At 36.3% G+C, this 17,862-nt stretch overlaps 1 protein-coding gene across 2 annotated transcripts in view; it reads right to left on the minus strand.

Moving 5' to 3' along the window:
* The window catches only part of EPS8 (epidermal growth factor receptor pathway substrate 8), a 286,550-nt gene that overhangs the window by 78,400 nt on the left and 190,288 nt on the right, over positions 1–17,862 (minus strand). The gene's annotated exons all lie outside the window — the stretch shown is intronic.

The raw sequence follows: 17,862 nt of genomic DNA on the forward strand, positions 1-17,862 counted from the left end.
TATATAAATTAGTTTAAATTTAAATGCTAATAACCACATACAGACTAACAGCTACCACACTATACAGGGTAGCTCTACATATTGAGTGCACAGTTAGCAAAACAGACAGGGCTCCTACCTTCATGGAGCTTACAATCTAGTGAGAGGAGAGCACGAAATAAGAAAATGAGGTGGGGCGTGGTGGCTCACACCTGTAATCCCAGCACTTTGGGAGGCCGAGGTGGGTGGCTCACCTGAGGTCAGGAGTTTGAGACCAGCCTGGCCAACATGGTGAAACCCCGTCTCTACCAAAAATATAAAAATCAGTCAGACATGGTGGCAGCCACCTGTAATCCCAGCTACTCGGGAGGCTGAGACAGGAGAATCACTTGAGCCCAGGAGGTGGAGGTTGCAAAAAGAATAAATATGACAACTTCTGTTAATTTGTTAAAAAGTAAAAACAAAACAGATAGCATTTATAAGATACAAACACAGACTGCATCAAACCTAGCTATGAACTTCTCAAAAGTACGGGACAGATTCATTCGGAAAATGTTATCTCAGGATTTCTCTATTTAAAATCCAGGATAATTAATCTACCTTTAAAACAAAGAATTTATGCATTTATTGAAGGTGTTTTTAATGTTTCAAGATAGGTGAACCAATATTGTTGACAAAAAAAATGTGAAAATAATTCTGAATGAGAATGCTATTATTTACTGTATTTCAGGTAGCAGTTTGAACATAAGCAAAACAAACTAAAAGACAGTAGGGATGAAGACACACAAAAATAAAACAGTAAAATCTATAAAACACTAACTTTAGAGACTTTCCAAGTTTAAGAACATGGACTTGACTGGGCGCAGTGGCTCACGCCTGTAATTCCAGCACTTTGGGAGGCCAAGGTGGGCAGATCACGAGGTTAGGAGTTCGTGACCAGACTGGCCAGCATCGTGAAACCCCGTCTCTACTAAAAATACAAAAAATTAGCTGGGTATGGTGACACATACCTGTAATCCCAGCTAATTGGGAGGCTGAGGCAGCAGAATTGCTTGAACCCAGGAGGTGGAGGTTGCAGCAGAACATGGACTTGACGAATCAGAAGGTCAGAGAAAAACACCTGAACTGCTATTCCACTTGGGAAGAAATGGGGCTTTTTTACACGTCCAGTTTTAGGCCAGTGTCAATTTATAAAACCCCAGAAATATTTGCCAGGAATTACATTCCTAAACTTGGGCATCTGGAATTAAAACCAAGCAGAAACACACCACTTTACAGTGAATTAATAAGTGAAAAACGGTGTTTGGATTAGCAGGCAAGGGAGAATGACCAAAGAACCTTCATGTTCTCGGATCACATTATGTAGATTTTTGTTTGGGAATTTCAGATAGATTTGTTTGCATAAGCAGGCTATTTTAGGTCAGAAGAGGAGATTTGAAGAGGGAATTATCCTAAGGCCAGCATTTGCATTTCTTTCTTTCTATTCCCACAGTTCCCATCTCTAAGCAACTGGGGAAATGGCCTGTAGACTGAAGAAGGGAAAACTTGAGGGAGAAGCACAAATTGATTAAAATGCATTGCTTATAGGAAGAAAAAGTTTAATTTTTCTAAATAACCCCCCAAATTAGTTCTAGCTCTTGATTAAACAAATGGGATATAACTTACATGGTATAACTGCTGTCCCCCATTCTAAGCCAAATGGTGGTACAAAATCAAGGCGCGAAGGAAAACTAAACTATTGCTAACTGCTGATAGCAGTGACAGCAGGAAGAGGAAGAGGCAGAGCAGCAGCAGCAGCGGCAATGGCTTACATCTAGAAAACACGGCGTGACAGGCACAGTTCTAACTGCTTTCCATGTGTCATTTTCTTTTAATTGTCACAACTGCCTCATGAAGTAGGAACAATTATCATTCCCACTTTATAGATGAGCAGGTTAGGTACAGAGTTTAATAACATGTTCACTGTCAAAGAGGTAATTAATAGTAGATGTGGGATAAAATTCAATCGCTTTCCCACATAGAGGAAAATAATGGCTAGAGTTTTTTACCCAAAAATCACATGGTCACATGACCTCTAAAAAGAACTACAAGGATTTTTTTTCTTCATTTGCCAAAAATTACAGATGATAGTCCTACATCTGTATAAAAAAGACTTGATAATCTAGCTTTACTGGTAAGTAAGAAGAAAAGGGAACTGGATTCTGAAAGTTTAAGAAGTCCAAGCGGAAGATGATCAGGATTATTAGAAATAGTATCAATATGAAGGCCAAGGTAGTACCAGGATAAAGACAATGGACACTAGAATGACAAAAGAATCACCAAATTCCAAAGGAGCATGGCATCACCTTGACTTTATTCCATTAAGTTCATGCTTATTACAGAAATTTCTCTATGGGAACATATTTCCAGTTGTATAAAAGCTATCAATAAAACTAGAAATGACACTTTTATATCCAACTTTGAGGCAACATGTGTTTTACAAAGCATGGGGACATGTGAATGATTATGAAACAAATACGTATTTTAAAAGACTTTCTGAAACTGTTTAATAAAGGTAAAATGGAAAAACTCCAGAATTTCCTAAAATCTTTTATAAAAAATTATGCCCGTGAATCTTTTATTACTTGGCCAAATGGAGATGTTTATCTCAAATCTTCTTATAAGAAAAGACAGAATAAAACAATGTTCTAAAAGTAATTTTAAAATCTTACTAGAAAATACTTTAACCAAGTAAGTTAAAACAGAAAATATTCAGCAGCTCCAGCTTCTAACAAGAAGTACTCAAGGCAAAGAACAAGCAGTGTCAACTAGATGCCCCAACCCCCTCTTTAACTTAACCTCATCCACACAGTAAACAGACATCTCTCTCCTCCAGCCCCTCCATGTTGATCTCTCTTATTGCCAGCCAACTTCCTTATTTTCCTCAAATGGAGTGGAAAAATAAATCTTCATCCCTTAAAAAAAAACAATTTAGCTGCTAAGAAGCCCTGGGAATAGCACGTACCAGCACATAGTAGCACATTCAAACTAGTTAGCTGGGGAAAACATGACTTTCCCTGCTCTCCTAAGAACTGAGCTGTTCAATTCCAGATCCTAACAAAGAAATTTTTCCAGGATACCAGTTTGTAATTTAGGTGATAGGAGATTCAGTGTTTACAAGAATGGTGTTTTATCTCAACTGCCGCTGTTGAAACCTCAGGGAAGGTCAGTTTTGCCAAGAGCCACATGACTGCTTCCCCATTATGAAGGAAATAGGATAAAACAATGTAGCATATTCTTGTAAATGTTGTATATGTCAAGAATGAAAATTAAAGACTCCAACTAATCAAGGCCCAGATGCTTCAGATTTGAAAAAATGAAAATGACCATCAATCTACTAATATAAATGGGCAAAGGAGAGATGATCCACAGCATGGCTCACCACAACCTACAAATGATCCCTCCATCAATTTGACTGCCCCTGCAAACCTTACAGAACGCTGCTCCCCAGGAGGAAGAGAGCAAGCTTACCCACAAGGCAGTTTCCTAGAGTCCAAAGACCTATCCCTAAAAGCAAGTAATACTTCTGTTGAGAAGAAAAATGCCTTTGAGTTGCTTTTTCATAGCTATTGGAAATAATAAAAACTTACTGAGTATGTCCCAGTGCTCTTATTGTGGTATTTTGCCATAGTGAAAAGAAAACAGTATGAAGATGAGCAGCCCTGAGTGTAAATCCTGACTAACATCTCTCTGTGACCTTAAGTCACTATCCTATCTCAGCCTCGGTTTACTCATCTGTAAAATGAGAATGATTGTTATGAAGATTATATGCAAAAACACACACAGATCATTTGACATCTATATCTATCAGTTCCTTTATTTTCCTGCAGAATTATATATTTAAGAGAAAGAGAAAAGTTTTCTTTAAATATTAGTTATAAAATGAAATTCACTAAAAACCAGTTGCATTCAACCAATTACAACTCAAGAGAAACATGACAATTAAACAGTGTTACCAACTACATACTCACGCATACAATTTTTCAGTGTACAATTCAAGGTTCACCACGATTTTGGCTTACATAATTTTTCTAGTAATCCATATTCTCTCAAATACTCCTACATATAAACCTTCATTCCTACCACTCTGTCCTGAGCATATCTTGACTGACTCACCTTTAAGTGTCTGTTCTTATCCTAAATGCCCTTTCCACTACTTTATATCTCCCATTTAGCAGTTTCTCAATTCCTCAATTTCCACCCCTTTTTAAAAGTCTTCCCTTAGGCCAGGCGCGGTGACTCACACCTGTAATCCAAGCACTTTGGCAGGCTGAAGCGGGCAGATCACAAGGTCAGGAGTTCAAGACCGGCCTGGCCAACATGGTGAAACCCCACCTCTACTAAAAACACAAACATTAGCCGGACATGGTGGTGCACAACGTGTAGTCCCACCTACTCTGGAGGCTGAGGCACAAGAATCGCTTGAACACAGGAGGTATTTTGGCAAATGAAGAAAAAAATCCTTGTAGTTCTTTTTAGAAGTCATGTGACCATGTGATTTTTGGGTAAAAAACTCAACATTAACAATATCTAGTCAATTGGCAATTATTTATCATGTTTAATGTTTTTTAATGTGGTTATGAAGAACCACGCTAATGTATTATTTTCTATCTTCTAAACAACTCTGAGTTGTGGCAAACTAGTACAGTCTTCTGCAAAATAATCCTCGAACTGAAATTGTGCTATAAGAGTTATATGAGTGTGCTACAAAAGAAGTCATAGAATTCTAATGACTAAAGTGTATATTATCACCAATATAAATTCCTCTAAAATTTATGCAACTGGTCACCTGACTCCACTCCTTTCTGAAGCAAAACTGATATGAAAACAGAAACTAATTTAGAAGTACAGGATTAAATTGAAAATTTAAAGAGAAATTTATTCCACAGAATTTCTGTAGTCCCAATTAGATAAAGAGCCTCAATGCCAACTAAGCAGAAAAACCAATGACGGCGCTGCTGTTAGTGTAGCCATGTATCAGTGATGATTTTAACATCTGAAAAGCAGAACTTTTGGTAAAAGTATGTCTATTTATATCAAGGAGGTTCCAAACTGACTCAGAGGAAAAAGTACTATGCTCTGACTCACCAAGACCACTTCCTGAAACACCCAATGTTTTTCTTGGAAGGAAGTCCATACAAGTGCCATTTCTTTCAAACACTGATTAGACAAAATTGAAGTCTATCACAAAATAGACAAAGGACATATATTTTCTAAACCCAGCCAGGTTTCAAAGTAAACATATGGTCAGGAGAAAGAAGACTTCAAAAATAGTCAAAAATTGGTAATATAAGGTATATTATAAAGAATAAACTACTACCTACCTGTGTCCATCGTTATACCATAGTCTCTTAATGATAAACAACCTTGTGACTTCAATCTGCTAAATTAACTAATATCTTTGGCTTCAAAACAGTCACTTTTTAAACAGATAGTTCTTTTCTCTCTCTGAATCAACTGTGTCACCAATATTTTATAACACTTTACAAAAACAATAACACTAAGTCCATATATGTGTCAAACATTGTTGTAAGTTCTTTGCACGCATTAATTCAATTGATAATCACAACTCTAAAAGGCAGGTACTACTTTCATCTCCAGTTTACCGATGAGGAAACAGGGGCACAGAACAATGAAGTGCCTTGCCCAGTATCACATAGTTAGTACATGGTAAAGCCTTAAACACAGGCAGACCAACACAAGAGCCCAAACTCAGATTCTATGCTGTGTCTGTATTGTGACCCATCCCCCTTTAGAATGCTTGACAGTAACTTAAACACACTTAAGCATACACACACACACAATTACACATATACAGATATGTATTAACATTTCACATCTACATAATCCATGCCTAGATTCAGGTATGTCCTTCTCATCCATTAGTTTAAAAATTTTAATGAAACTAATTATATCAATAGGACTTTAGTACAAATAACACCAAGTCTTCAATCTGAAAGAACAACTACTTGGATAAGCTTTGAAACATTACACTGTCCAGATACATTTATGTCAATCTCACTTGTTTTTTAGTTTTGAAACATTGGAAATATCTCACAGATCTATAAAAACACCAAAACGATACTGCCCTGAATACAGCCCTTAGGGGAAGAAAAATAACATAACATTTCCTTCTTCAAAATAACAAGCAATTAAATGGGATCTTGCTGTTTGTTTCCTCTTGAGTAATCTAGACTAAAAAGAGTTCAAACATCTGACTCTTACAATATTTTGCTTTCAGTAGAAAGGCCATCCTTTCAGATGTCAAGTCAGCTAATAAGTATTCACTCATATTTATAACTGGTTCATGGAAACTAGTTTAAACATTAAATGACTACACATGTGAAAAAGAAATTCTTAAGTAGTTTGTGAGTCAGGCTAAGCACCATGAAATAAACCACATTTCTCTGCCATGCAGATTATTAGGAGGCAGTATAAGAAGAACAAATTTATTCCAAAAGGGCGAAGCCCTTACAGCAGCAGCCTAAGGAAACAGAATATATTCCCACTGTTAACACCACTCTGGAGATGCTAAAGATTCCGAGGTGCTCTTGGAAGCCTGACTGTCCAGTGTGAGACAGTATCATGTTGGGAGAGTATCATCCTGTTTCCTTAAAATCTATCGTTTTACACAGGCAACAAGGTGAATAAAATTCTACCACTGGAAAGTAATTCATTCTTTTGAATTAAGCATTTTCATCCATAGGAAGCACTTTTAAACTACAAACACTTCTGGGAGTAATAATGTATTATATCATTAACATTTAAGTGTGGATTATGAGATACTTTCTCCTAGGATAAGAGGACTCTGGGGTAATGTATGAATGCCCATGAGATCAGTGTCTGGAAATCTTCATAGAGCAGCAGCAAGCTACTGAAGAAAAAAAATGCATGCTTAATACTTTTACCTATCTCTAAAACATATATCCAGTATATAAATATGAAGAAAAAAATTGCATGCTTAATATTTTACCTATATCCAATACATATATATCAAGTATATTAATTATGAAATTATGAAAGGAATTCTAGCTTATGCATGCAATGGTTATTAAAGGTAAACATTCTATAGAGTGAGGAAAACCATACGAGAAGTTCATTCGGGTCCAGGTGCGGTGGCTCACGCCTTTAATCTCAGCACTTTGGGAGGCCAAGATGGGCAGATCACAAGGTCAGGAGATCGAGACCATCCTGGCCAACATGTTGAAACCCCATCTCTACTAAAAATACAAAAATTAGTTGGGTGCAGTGGTGTGTGCCTGTACTCCCAGCTACTCGGGAGGCTGAGCCACAAGAATTGCTTGAACCCAAGAGGCAGAGGTTGCAGTGAGCCGAGATTGCACCACTGCACTCCAGCCTGGTGACAGAGTGAGACTCTCTCTCAAAAAATAAATAAATAAAAATAAAAATAAATACAAAAAGGAAGTTCATTCGGTATTTTTTGGACATTTATGCCTACAAGGTATTGTGCTTTGCATGATGACATATAATAAACATACTTTCTCTCCTCTGGGAACATTCAGTTTAGCAAGATGGTTAGATATACAAACAGATAATTACAATGCATTTTAGTAAATGTTATTATGGTATAAACAATGTACTAGGAAAGTGTCTACCTATGGAAGCTGCTGGTAGGTTTCATATAGGAACAGACAGTAAAATCAGGTCTTGAAAGACAGTGAGGAGTGTACCAGTTGGTACATGTATAGGTAGAGAACATTCCAGACATATACAAAGGATATGGAAGGACATGAATTTCAGGAAATAGTGAGATATTCAGTGTGGCTGCAATATAGAATATATAAAAAGAAGATGTGAGGAAGAAAAGCTTGATGACAGATTGTGAGGGGCCTTGTAGAGCATATAAAGGAGTTAGGACTTAATCTTTTAGGAGATAGTAAGGAGTAACAATCATAGTACTAATGTTTAAGAAAATAACTATGCAGGCATTCTGGAAAGCAGACTAGATCAGGGAATGAAGTTGACACTTTCAGGAAGCAAAGTTGATTATTTGAGATAATTGTATCTGTTTCTTTCATTTCTATGGGAATCTTCCCACCTGTATTCTGCTCTATGTATTTTTTTTTTTTTTTTTTTTTTGGAAAAACTTAGACTCACCTTTGTTATTCCCCTAATGTCTCCAAACTCCATTATTCTCCAAAGAGAAACCAATACACTAATTTTAAATGTGCCCACCACTTACCTCTAAGGACACAGACCAGACTTCCTAGAATTATTAGTTACAAAAGAAATCCAGTGAAGGTATTTTCATCCTATTTTAGAGAAGTTCATTTTAAAATTCGAAAGACTATAAGAATAGAGGGTTTTGCTGTTGGGTTTTTTGTTCGTTCATTTAAAATATCCCTTTAATGGTGTAGTCATTGTGGAAAACAGTATGGCAGCTCCTCAAAAAAAAATCAAGCATAGAATTACTATATGATCCAGCAGTTCTTCTTCTGGGTATATTACTCAAAAGAACTGAAAGTAGAGACTAGATATTTGTACACCCATGTTCATATCAACATTATTCACAAGAGCCAAAAGGTAGATGCAACCCAAGTGATGTCCATTCACAGATGAATAAGTAAAATATGGTATATCTACATAAGGGAATGATTTATCCTTTAAAAGGAAACAGACATCTCTCACACATACTACAACATGGATGAACCCTGCAGCCATTACACTAAGTAAAATAAGCCAGTCATAAAGGGACGAATACTCTATGATTCTACTTAAATGAAGAACTTGGAATAGTCAAATTCAAAGACACAGAAAGTAGAATGGTGGCTGCCAGGGACTGTGGAGGGTAGAGAATGGGCAGTTATTGTTTGGGGGCACAGAGATTCCATTCAGGAAGATAAAAAACTCCTAGAGATGGATGGTCATGATGACTGCACAACAATGTGAATACACTTAATGACAATATACTATACATTGAAAGATGGTTAAGTTGGTAAATTTAATATCAAGTTTATCACAATAATTAAAGAAATCTGAGGAACAAATGAACTACTGAATGTCTGTGAGCCTATCAGGTAGAGCTACCTGGTCTGTAAGGCAAAGGCTAGATCTTATCGTAGCTGCTTCTGTTATGGGGATGTACTAGAAGATTAACAATCTCCTTTGTGTGCGTGCACGCGCACACACATGCACACACACAGCTAGAACTGTCCTTAAAATCCTGTGTGTATATACACAGACATATATACATATACATGTGTGTACATTTTTTTAAATTTGAACTAAACTAGGTTAACATTGTATTCTACTTTAATAAAGATCAAGAAACACAATCTCTAATTTACAAAAGCAATAAACTGAACTGCATTTTGATGAAAAAAAAAGCTCGCTGGTCTAGTTTTATACCAACTCCTATTTTCTGTTCCAGTTCTAACATTATCTGGCAGGGACTTTTGCAAATTCCATTTCTCACCGATTCTTAATTTTTACACTAGTCAAACAGAGTAGGACTCCTTGCTTCACCCTACACACCGATCTCACAGTGCACTGAGAAGGTAAAATAAGAAAATGAATACATGACATTACTTTTAAAATATTCAATGATTTGGAATAGATACGTTGTTTTATGAACACATGTGAAATCACTCAAAAAATTTTCAGTGTCTATTTTTCACTTTTTAATTGAGCTTTTTTTTTTTTATTATACTTTAAGTTCTAGGGTACATGTGCATAACGTGCAGGTTTGTTATATATGTATACTTGTGCCATGTTGGTGTGCTGCTTAATTGAGCTTTTAAACAATCTAATATGCATATAAGTTTTGGTAAAACATTCATTCAACAAAATAAAACCCACTAGTACTCCAAGGGGTTTAAAAAAATCTGTTCAATAAGGTGATTTCAACAAATGTTTACGGCAATTGGAGAAGAAAACATTTAGATCTTGTTTTCATAATTAACTAATCGATTATTAAATCCCATACAAAATATCAATAATTATGAAATGATGTTAATTAAAGTACTCAACACTCATTTAAAAAGCAAAATAAACACATGAATGTAACTTCCTTTTAAAAAGCTATTGACATTTTATGGCAAATCAGTTGTTGACTGCAGTAGTTAGAATACCCTCTTGGAAATGAGCCCAGGGACATTGTTGATATCTTAGTAAATTTTAATACTTAGAAATAACCTGTTTTAAATCAGTAGAGTTCTCACTCTGCCAATACCATTAATCCCCCTCCCAACACACCTTGTGCAAGCCTCTATTTTTTGTAAGGAGGGGTGTCTTTTTCCTCACTGTTCAAGACTTCCAACTCTTAGCAAACACTAACTTCAACTGCTAGCCAATATTACCCTTTTCGTAAGGAAAAACAGACTTATGATATCCAGTAGGAAGACATTAAAACCCCCAATGTTTGATATCATTAACTAAAGTTCACTAAAGTTTAAGCTTATGTAAAACATCCACAAGTATCATTATGAAATTCTTGTACAATCAGAGGCACATGTGTTGTTCTTACCACCTATTGCTTTTTTTTTTTAATTCAAAGAAGACTAGCATTCAAGAATGATCCTGAATCTGTTTTCTTTCCTTCTGTCTCCAAATCCCAGTCTTCTCCTCACCTAAGGTTACTCTCTCTTTCCTTAATTCTGCAAACCAGTATGGTAAACATCTTGTAAAATGGTCCCTCCTACTGAGACAGCTAAGTGGGAGGGGGTCCCTGGCAAAACTCCTGCCTGTTTGCACAGTGGGGTGGAGCCTGAGGCAGTTTGCACCTTTGCAGAGGGGAGGAGCCTGGCCTTTTCTTTTCCTATGTGGAACCTGGGATTCAAAAGGCAAGGCAGGAAGCACCGTAGCATCGACTTCGGCCTTGCGGAGAGTCCCTGTTCACCCTTTTTTTCCTTTTTACCCAATAAAACCCTGCTTTACTCACCCTTCAAACTGTCTGCGAGCCTAAACTTTCATGGCCATGGGAAAAGGACCCCATATTTAACTGAACTAAGGAAAAGTCCTGCAACACTGTGGTTACTATAGTCTTAATTCACAGACATGGGAAACGTGCAACCCTCTCCCCCTTCTCTTTCTATTTATAAATTCCTTAATGCACCCTAACCTATAAATGAAATTATCTCAATTTGGAAGTTCGAATTTGATTTTGAAGAAATAAGCTCCTCTAATAGAAAGTATTTGAGTATTTAACTGCTTTATTAAATCTCTAAGCCTGATTATCATGTGTTATTTAGTCACCAGTGATCACCCAGAGAACCCAAGATCATGTGTTCTAGCACAGAACACCCTCCCTCAGCAGGTTATTTTTTTTTAAAGTGGCTGTTTTCATTCTATCTCAGGTTTACTGCTGACACTGTAATAATGCAGATTTACTTCTCCTTCTCAGGAGCAGATCCAGTTGTAGTATCCTACATTCATTTTTCCTGCATTTTCTGTTCAGACCGTCTCCAGATCAGCTCCATCCAGACACTGAGACAGCAGTTAAGAAGGGCTGGGAAAGTGGCCTAGGGTAATCTTCTGGGATTACCAGCAATCTGAAGAACTTAATGTAATTAGGTTGGCTTCAGAAAAGAGAAAAGTAGCCTACATCCAGGGAATCCCTGTACTCACAATCATACCAGGAATCTCCTAGGAAAATATCCATTCCTTCTTATCCGCTCAATAAATCTTGCTGAGGGCTTACTATATAGCAGCAAGTACTGTACTTACAAAGCTGGATATAAATGATGAACAAAACAGATACAATTTCTGTCCTCAAATGTGTTGGAAGATACAATGCTATTTCCTTGAATATGCCAAGTTCTTCCTTCCTTGAGGCCTATCACACTTGTCTAGAATAATTAACTTTTATGTCTTCGCCTATCTAAATCTTGTACCTCAGCTTAAATGGCCCCTTCTTGGGAAACCATTCCCTGACTCACCAATGCATCCTAGATTCCTATATTACATGATTTCACAGCACTCTGAAATTCTCTTAATAAATCTTTACTGTTAGACATTTGGGCCAACATTTGCTTAATATCTGCATTTCAAAAATAAAGTACTAGCTGGTATACTTTCTATTGAAGCAAAACATACTTTTTGTATTTTGGATTTTCTTTCCAAAACATCTTGAATCTCATCTTTCTTTTAGGTGAATATTACATTTTTAATATGAAACTAGAATTTTCTGTTCTTTATATTTTATTTATAAGGTTTTTTTTTACAACTTATCCAAAGATATTCTTCCTTGTGCAAATTTTGTAATAAAATGACACAATTCTCCAACCTACTCTATTGTCTATGTGTACAATTTTTTTTCTGTTTTACATACTAACTAAATTTACATAAATGCCCATATTTGATATCTAGTTAGCAAACCAGGCAAGCTTATATTTCAATCCTTACTAAATATAAAACTTTAGGCTTACTTAGCCTCTACAAGCCTAGTTTCCTCATTTGTACACTGGTAACAGTATCTCTCAAGGGTAAGAACAATCAAAGTATGCAAAGCCCCTAGCAAAAGAGCAAGCTAAATAAATGACAATTCTTTCCTCCAGGTGGGAAAAAGGCACATATTTGAGAATGTAGCCCCTGTGAAATATTACACTTTACAGTACCTAATCTAATTTCCTAAAAGGGAACAAGTCTAACTTTTTTCTTCATGCGATATATTTCAGGTCAGGGGTTGATAAACTTTCGGTAAAGGGCCAGGTTATAAATATTTTAGGCTTTGTGTGCCACATACAGTCTCTGTCGATATTCTTCATTTTTGTTCTTAATAACCTACTAAAAATGTAAAAAGCATTCTCAGCTTGTAGAAAGAAAACAGCCCAATGGTTAGCGTTTGCTGACCCTCTGCTTTGAGTTCATCATTACTCATCAATTCCACTCTTACTTTTCCTACTACTTCATCTTAATCAATACCCAACTGAACAACTACTCTCCTTACTATTTGTTACGCTTTCAGTATAACAAATACTAATTAAGTACTTGCTCATCTGTAAGGGCCTGTGAGGTAACTCACTACCTTAAAAAAAAAAATCACATGCTACAAAACAAGTACAAATAAAGCCTTCCCAAGACTTCCTCTAGTGTCGCCTTGTTCTTCCCTCTCATTTCTGAGTGTATTACTAGTAGAGATTTATGCTCATGACCAGATTTCTCTTACCACAATCTTATAATTAAGTTGGTGGTTTTAATTCCTTTGTAAGAATTTGATTAGGCTTTTTGTACCACAGAGTTACAAGTCCCCTAGTGTTCATTTTTCATTAGACTCTCTCCTTACAATTCTGAAGTACTACTATAACTCACCTTCTTTTGTTCCCCGACTTCCAACACAATCTTTTCACCCTCTTTTTGTAGTTCAGTTCACCTCCCTATCCCTAATTCTTTAATTGTTTTCTTCCCCTTTTATGTATAAGCCCCAGGAAAAAAATTCTAATTTAGGTATGAGAACGAGTTTCTGTTATTGCTCTGCCTATGATGATCTGTGCATTCTTACCCTGAGCAGTGTTGTTTCCTCATCTACCATAGAGATCGAAACAGCCTATGATGACAATCAGAGACAGTTACTAAATGCAGATGAAATAACACATGTGAAAGCTCCTTATCTGTAATCTACAAAGTAAGAGAACACTAAGATCTAAATCAGACTCGATTCAAGAACTGGCTCTGCCATTTATGAGTTATCGACCATGGGCAAGTTAATTACCCCCTCTAAGCCTCACTTTCCTCATCTGTAAAGACAGTAATAATACCTACTGTATCAGGTTTTGTGAGAATTCCTTAACATAATCCATGTTAAGCACTTATCATAGTGCTTAGCACATAGTTAAGGCTCAAAAATGTTAACATAATTGTTTTTTAAGGGAAAGATATATTCCTATTTCAGGCAGCCACAGGCCTTGTATGTAAATTATTGGGAAGTGGTGCAAGATGGGTTATCTGAAATTGGAGGGGAAGTTATAATACAAAATATGAATGGATGTGGCTCATAACATGCAGTAAAGTGAGAGAGCTGGAAAATGTCTGAGGTGTGTGCGTATACACTTTGTGTGTCCTAGGCAGCTCATTTTAGTTGAGTGAAATTTTCTGTGCACGCCTACTATTTCTCAGGCGAAATCACACATAAGCAAAAGTGAAATTTGCATTATGCTCAAAGTGTTCCCTAATATCAATCATGCAGGAACAAAACCTTCCATTTTTCAAAACAATCATTACAGCAGAATTGACTGTATTTATTCTCACACTATGAACTCATGAAAAATGTTACCTGAGGTAGAACTGTAGACACTATCTACAAAGCCTGTGTTACTCTTCAATTTCCTATCAGTCCAAAGTCTTTCCCTGGTAAGAGCTGTCCTTTACCTGTCAGTATTGAGCCACTATGCAACATGATTTAAAGCATTTCTCAGCTGTAGCCTTGATTGTTTCGTCAGCTTTCCCTGCTGGGGACAACTTGATTCAAAGAGTCATGCCACACTTGTTTAGATCCAGTTGATCCCCTGTCCCCAAATGTCCATTCGAAGAAAGGAGTAAAATGTCTTGTAATCAGTAACACTGTCATATCATTCCATTTTTTCCAGTAACCAAATATTTATAATAAGCATGTACTGAATGCAAGGCAACCTAGGAGAAACAAGCCAAAACCACCTCTAACCCATCATAGTAAGAGAGAGTAATTCAATCAGTTAAGCTCAGTCATTAGAAAGGAAGTAAAATATAACACATGTAAACATAAATATAACAGAAGATGGAACACAAAACACCCTAAGAAAATGTAGAAAGAAGAAGGGGAGACCAGGAAGAATTTAATGGCAGTCATCAGTAAACCTTAAGGATGAGGTAGATTTTGAATATGAGGGAGAGACTTTCTAATTACACCATGTGTCAAGAAAAAGAGGCAGGAATGGAAACTGTAAAAGAAGTAGCTTAGGCCATATATTAAGATATACGACTCAAAAGATAAATTACACACTAGACATTAAATTTCTTATAATGGGAAATGGGAAATCTACTGACAATTTTTAGCTAGAAGAATGTAGCATGAATTACGAATGGGCAAAGGGAGCCCAGTTGGCTTTTAGAATCCAGGCTTTGAATAAGTTAAGAGAATTGAGTCTTTGGAAAGCTAGGCCAGAGCAGCAGGAGGGCTTTCCCCACCCACAATCCCAGGCTTTGTGTCCCAGATTGATATTCATGGCTCTGCTTAATGCAGTGGTCCCCAACCTTTTTGGCACCAGGGACTGGTTTCATGGAAGACAATTTTTCCAAGGCAGGAGTAGGGGGGTTGGGGGATGGATCAGAATGAAACTGTTCCCCTTCAGATCATCAGGCATTAGTTAGATTGTCATAAGGAACACACTACCTAGATCCCTCACATGTGCAGTTCACAATGGGGTTCGACTCCTGTGAGAATCTAATGATGCTGCTGATCTGACAGGAGGCAGAGCTCAGGCAGTGATGCTTGCTGGCCTACTGCTCACCTCCTGCTGTGCAGCCCAGTTCCTAAAAGGCTGCCAACCGGTACTGAACCATGGCCCAGGGGTTGGGGAACCCCTGGCTTAAGGGATACTAACTATGTCATTTGGTCTGGCCAATTGTATATATGGTGAAATAAAGAAAAATTACTTGCATAATGAGGAAAGGTATTTTTTTAGAAACAAGGAAGACAAAGAATCAAATGGAATCTAATACTACAGTAATAATGAGATGGCAGAGAATTGTTACCAGAGCATCAAATGTAGTGATTAGAATAACATAATTGGCAAAGTTAAATAATATTGCTCTAAATTACATCTAAATATCTGACACAAAGAATTTTTAATAATCAAGAAAATGCACACAAATGTTCCTAAAACCAAGCTCTTGAACAAATATTGATACAAAATCTAAGACAAGCTTAAGAAACAAGAAACTCACATTTCATTCAGCTCAGATCTTACATTATCAAGTACAGAGCGACAATATTTCACAAACTGCTTTTGCATTTTAGAAAATATATTGAGCATTAAAACTACCACAAGTTTCTTCTAACCAAATTAACAAACCTAGTTAATATACTTTGTACACACGATCCTGTATCAAAATGCCACAAATTTAACCGAAGTATAATTTCTTCATGTAGCTGGAAAGTCAATTTTTAAGTGCTTACATGTTAAATTAAACAAGTGAAAATACATACACAAACTTAAACTCTAAAAAAAAAGAAATTTTAAAATATTGAATTGCTTACATTAGAAATATCCTATATGATAAATGATCAAAAGACCATATGATAACCTACCTCATTATATTCTCTTCAAAAAATATTTATACAATTCAACTAAGCTGTTATTTAAAAGGATAGAATTTTTTTTTAAGCAGTCTCGCTCTGTCGCCCTGGCTGGAGTGTAATGGCACAATCACAGCTCACTGCAGTCTCAGTCTCCTAGGATCAAGCCATCCTTCTTGCCTTAGCCTCTTGAATAGCTGGGACTAAAGGCATGCACCACCATGCCAAGCTAATTTGTTTGTTTGTTTGTTTTTTTAGGTAGAGACAAGGTCTCACTATGATGCCCAGGCTGGCCTTGAACTCGTGGGTTCAAGTAATCGTCCTGCCTCAGCCTCCCAAAGTGCTGGGACTACAGGCATAAGTAACAGAACCTGGCCAAAAGTCTAAAGTGTAATGAGTTCGTTTTCGTCACCTTAAAACACCAAGGTTCACACTTACCTTGATGATTCAATGACAAATGACATCACTGAAAAGTAAACTAAAAAGGAAACTTCTCTATACAATTTATGTCAGAACTATTTACATAGAAATGAGACTAAGCAGCATTATCTCTTCCATAGTCATTTCCTCTTATATACAATTTGTTTAAGTTAAATTGAAAAAAAAATTGTTTCCAAGTCTAGTTGCTGAAAAACGGAAACCTCTTTTATAACTCAAGGTACGGCAGACACAAGGGTATCTTACTAAAGGTGTGGACAGGTGGATCAGGGAACAAAATATTTCACATACCAATCCAAGAACATATATGGAGATTTATACTCCACATTAATACTGCCATTTGCCTTAGAGTTTGGCCACTAAAGCTGACCAAAGCTTTATAGCAAGGGTAAGAATACACCAGGCCATAAGCATCTTGAGGAACCTCACCTATTTATGCTACAAAAAAAGCTGTATACAATATTTCTGTGGGTAGTTAAAATTTGTGTAAATTGATAATAGTCTTTACAGCATAGAAGGGTCTTAAGAAATAATAGAGACATTAAAAGAAAACCAACACATACAAGAATGTATTTCAAAAAAGGATCAAAACAGCCATAACCATGGCACCTAAACTCAAGAACCTATTACATTTCCCAAGACCAAAACAGTGACTTAATCAGTTATTTACTTTTGCTTTCTCTCTAGTCTGTGGTACAATGTTATTGGCTCTTATTTGTTTTTAAATAGCCCTGCACTTAATTACTAGTAACAGAATAACAAAAAAGTTTCTTCTGAATAAGATTAAATGTAACAAATCAATAAGAACAACTTATAGATCTTTATATATCATACATTATATGTTTGTCACTAACTCGTTTGATATTTAAAACATCATAATTACAAAATTGAATATTTTGAAAGAGCTGTTTCTTAAAAGCTTCCATTAATTGACTATTTAAACATTTACAGGTTCCATTAATATACATGGGCTTTGAAAAAAAAAACTTTAAATACACATATTCAACTGCATTTCAGGTCCCAAGCAAAATGTTTACACAGAAATTTGGCAGTGTTAAATCTGTGGACTCAAAGCCAATAACAACCTAAGAAGTCTAAACCTGGTTAATAAGCAAATTTTCATAGTACAACTAACATTGTATAAACAATCCAAAGCAGTTAATATTTACAAGATA

The sequence above is a fragment of the Mandrillus leucophaeus genome, unplaced genomic scaffold, assembly GCF_000951045.1.
Source record: "Mandrillus leucophaeus isolate KB7577 unplaced genomic scaffold, Mleu.le_1.0 Scaffold383, whole genome shotgun sequence".
In the NCBI taxonomy this organism is placed as follows: domain Eukaryota; kingdom Metazoa; phylum Chordata; class Mammalia; order Primates; family Cercopithecidae; genus Mandrillus; species Mandrillus leucophaeus.